Below are 4,663 nucleotides of genomic sequence, written 5' to 3' on the forward strand. Positions count from 1 at the left end.
GGAGGGGCCTGGGGCGTGTGCCGAGCCCGGCGCCTCCCGCAGCTGGTTTCCATCAGCAGATCTGGCCGGTCAGCCCGCGAGGAGGAAACCCGGCTCACAGCCGGGAAAGACGGTGAACGACCCAGCCACCCTTCCCTCCCTACCTCGGACAAAGGGCAGAGGCGGGGGAGGGGACAGACGGACCTCTGCCGCCTTTCCAGCCCGGGACAGCCTTCGTTCCCGCCTTCTGCTGCACTGGAATCGCTCCAGTCTCGTGACAGCCTAGTCCCCATCATATTATTGTCCCCCTTATTTGGAGGAGGAAATTGAGATTCTGGACTAGGATTCATGGAATGATTAATGAAAGGCAGCATCGAATTCTAGGACCAGTCGCCTACTGAATGTGGGTATTTTAAAGTGTCAAAAACTCAGGCCCTAATTCCATCTGCCACACCCTCAATGGATGGTAATTTTTTTCTTTTTTCTTTTTTTTTTTTGTGGGGGTTTTTATGTGGATTTTTTATTTCTTTTCTTTTTTTTTCTTTTTTTTTTTTGGCGGGGGTGGTGTCATCCTTGACTCCCCTTGGCTCACTCTCCACAACTAATCTAGCAACAAATTCCAATGTGGCTATCTCAAATTTTCCTCAGAAGCAGACACTTCCTCCACTCTGCCCACCTTGGTCCACCTGGGGTATTACACTGGCCTCCTTGTTTGGCTCTGGGCTTTTATGGGTGCCCCTCTCAGCCTGATCCCCTAGAGCAGCCAGAAAGACTCTTTAAAACTAAGGCCTCTTGCCAGGTGTGGTGGCTCATGCCACCACTTGGGAGGTGCACTTGGAAGGCTGAGGCAGGAGGATCACTGTGAATTTGAGACCAGCCTGGGCTACACAGTGAATTCCAGGGAAGTCTCAACTACATAGTGAGACCCTGTCTCAAAAAACAAACAAACAAACAAACAAAAGTCTGGCAGTTCCTCAAAAGGTTAAACACAGAGCTACCATATGACAAAGCAATCCCACCCATAGGGTATATACTCAAGGGAAATGGAAAATATACTAACACAAAAACATGGACACAAACAACCACAGCAGCTTCATCTACGACAGCTTCAAAGTGGAAACAGCTCAGGGTCGAGCAGCCGATGAAAGGACAAAGTAAATGCAGGCTATCTAGGCAAGAGAATAGCATTTCACAAGAGAAATAAACCCAGTGCTGATACACGCCATCACACTGCGTTATCCGGGGGGAAGAAGCCAGTCACAAAAGGCCACGTATCTTATGAGTCTGTTTATATGTGGATGTCCAGGACTGGCAAATCTGTACAAGACAAAAAATACATTTGTGATTGCCAGGGACTAGGGAGGCTGGGGGTTGATGGCTAAAGAATGTAGATTTCTTCGGGATGATAAAATGTTCTTGGATTGATTGTGGTGATAGTTGTACAAATCTGTAAAAATACTAAAAAGCATTGAATTGTAGACTTTACATGGGTGAATTTATGGTATATGAATTATACTCAATAGAGCTGTTAACTATGCATTCCTCCCACCAAAACAAACCCAAAATAGTCCCTCTTTTGCTCAGAATTCTCCCATGACTCTCACCTTATTTGGAGTAAAAACCAGGGTCATGCGCATGGTGATCCCTCCCACCTCTCTGGTCTTACCCCCCAACTCATGCTCCAGCAACATGGCCACTGTGATGTTCTGCCAGCGGGCCTGGCATATTCTGGCCTCAGGGCCTTTGCACTGTCTAGTCCTTCCAGGTGGGATGTTCTTCCCTATGAAACCCACAAGTCTTACTCCTCCACCTACTTCAGTCCTCTTTCAAATGTGACCTTCTCCAGGCACCAGGCACAGTGGCACACTCCTGTGATACCAGCACTCGGGAGGCTGAGTTAGGAGAATTGCTGTAAGTTCTGCACTATTTAGCCAGCCTGGGCTAAATAGTGAGATCATGTCTCAAAAAAATAAAAAAATAAATTAAAAAAAATTTTCAAGTTGCCTTCTCGCCAGGGATGTAGCTCAGTGGCACCCTGTCTGCCTGGCAAGTAAGTGCAAGGTCCCGAGTTTGATCCCCAGTACCATAAAACAGAAAAACCCACCTTCTCAAATGGTCCATTTCTGACCACTCACGTAAACTCTCTACTCCTAATCTGTTTCTCATAGCTCTGCTTAGTTTTCACCCACACTCACTACCTTTTAACAAGTTGTAGAATATATTATGTCAGTACCGAACCCCAGCTTCCTTCTCTATTGCCAGTACCTTGTTTCCCTTCAGAGATAATTACATAGTAAATAAGCTTCATCAAGCACTGGTTAAAAACATGGACTTTGGAGATAATGCCTGAATTTTATTTATTTATTTATTTGAAAGTCTCACTATGTATGTAGTTCAGGCTGGCCTCAAACTTGCAGCAATTCTCCTGCCTCAGCCTCCTTAGTGCCAGATTTAAAGGCATGCACCACCTAGCCCAGCTCACTGCTCAAATTTAAATTCTGACTTCACCACTTATAAATTTCAGGAAAGAAACTTATAAGGGCCTACTAGCACAAGCCTGTAATCCCAGCACTCGGGAGGCTGAGGCAGGAGGACTGCTACAAATTCAAGGTCAGCCTGCACTACATAGTGAGACCCTGTCTCAAAAAAAAAAGAAAAAAAAAAAGTGTTTCAGGAAAGTTCCTTAAACCTTTGTGCCTGTTTTTCCATGTGTAAAGTGGGCATAGTAATAGTGGCTTGTTGGGTTGTCAGATTTAAGTGAGTCAATACATGCAAAGTGGTAAGAATGGAATCTAATATTCTTAAGTTCTCAATGTCAGCTGCTAGTTTTTTGTTTTGTTTTGTTTTGTTTTGTTTTTTACTAGGGATCGAACTCCAGCCCTTGCATTTTTGAGGCAGGCAGCAGCACCACTAAACCAAATCCCCAGCCCTGCTGCTAGGTTTTTTGTTCGTTATAGTACTGGTGACTAAATCCAGGGCCTCATGCATGGTAGGCAAGCACTCTACCGCTGAACTAATCGCCTAACTTTTTCTCATATTGAGACAGAGTCTTTCTTGGTAAATTTCCCAGGCTAGCCTTGAACTTGCAATTTCCTGCCTCAGCCTCCTACAGTACTGGGATTATAGGTGTGCACCACCGCAGTTAACTGTTATTTTTGGTGAGTCATCCATATGTACCTCAAGCGTGTGGACCACTAGGTGGCCTGTGTGGCCCTGTGGACAAGTCTGCTTTCGGGTTCAGTGACCTCTTGTATGAAGGAGACATGGATCCTGACAAGCAAAGGCTTATCCTGGCAAACTACAAAAACCAAACATCCTCAGGATGGAAGCAAGGGCCTCGCATGTGCTAGGAATGTGCTGTACCACTGAGCTACATCCCAGCCCCAAAGTAGCCTTTTCTTTTCAATAGCAAAACATCCTCTACTCTGTTCCCTGCTGTACTCCCAGAACTTGGCTGGGTGCTGGCAACACAGGAGACAAAAAAAAAAAAAAGCAAGCCTGGTCCTGCTCCTTCAGAATTCAGAGACAATGAGGTGGCTCCACCCAGACACACAAGCAATCAATACCCTCGCTCTGATTCAACTCCCCTTTGCTGTGTGACCAGGGCAGGCGTGGCTTCTAAGTCTCCATTTATCCATCTATGAAATAGAAAAACAGGTACCTGGAGGCAGGAGGACCACTGTGAGTTCAAGGCCAGCCTGGACTACACAGTGAGATCGTGTCTCAAACAAAAAACATACCTCATAAATTACTGTCAGCTGGACATGGTGGTGCACACCCGTTATCCCAGCACTCTGGTGGCTGAGGCAGGAGAATCGCCAAGAGTTCAAGGCCAGCCTGGTCAGCCTAAACTGCACAGGGAAACCCTTTCTCAAAAACAGGTGTAGCTCAGTGGTAGATGGCATGGTTAGTAGGTTTGGTCCAATGCATAAGGAGGGAAGGAAAGAAGGGAGGGAAGAAAGGAGAGTGAGGGATGAAGGAAGAAAAGAAAAAGAAGGCAAAAAGGAAAAAATCAGTTCGGGCAGTGTTCATGGAGGTGGGGTGGTGTCAGGTTTTTAAATGACTCACTATAATGATGAAGTAATTCTATTTCTAGGGGAGACCCTAGACTATGTGCTGGTCTGTGCACCAACAGGCAAACCTGAGGACAAGGTTCCAACCAGCGAGAGGCCTGGAGCACTGAACGCCTGGCACAAGGCCACAATCTGATCTTCTACGCAGCTCCAGTAACACAGGGAAGAGCAGTGTCCTCTACGGTTAGGTGACATGGACACATGTGTAGGTGAATACAAATTAGCAAAACTGACACCAAAAAAATAGAAAGGCTAAAAAGTGCTATAACCCTGAATTTAAATCCTCCCCATAAACCAGGTACAGTGATGCACAGCTGAATCCCTAGCTACTCCAGAGGCTGAGGCAGGAGGATCCTGAGTTCAAGGTGACACCAGGCAATTTAGTGAGACTCTGTCTCCAAAGAGAAAACCACGAAGGGGCCAGGGGTTTAGCTCAGTGGTGCTGCTGCCCTGCAAGGTGCAAGTCCAACCCACTGCACTGAAAAAGGAAAAAAGAAAACCGCAAAAAGAAATCTCCAGATACAGATGATTTCACACAAAATGCTGCATTCAAATAGTCAAAACTACTTAAATGTATATGTTGCATGTGATATCTATATAATTATATATAT

The 4,663-nt window shown here is 45.8% G+C and overlaps 1 protein-coding gene across 1 annotated transcript in view; it reads right to left on the reverse strand.

The window, feature by feature from the left end:
• Dact3 (dishevelled binding antagonist of beta catenin 3) overlaps positions 1-4,663 on the reverse strand; it is a gene marked incomplete at its 5' end in the record, with an annotated part of 15,305 nt that overhangs the window by 2,541 nt on the left and 8,101 nt on the right. The window lies entirely within an intron of this gene.

The sequence above is a fragment of the Fukomys damarensis genome, unplaced genomic scaffold, assembly GCF_012274545.1.
Source record: "Fukomys damarensis isolate Sample0158 unplaced genomic scaffold, DMR_v1.0_HiC HiC_scaffold_19, whole genome shotgun sequence".
In the NCBI taxonomy this organism is placed as follows: Eukaryota; Metazoa; Chordata; class Mammalia; order Rodentia; family Bathyergidae; genus Fukomys; species Fukomys damarensis.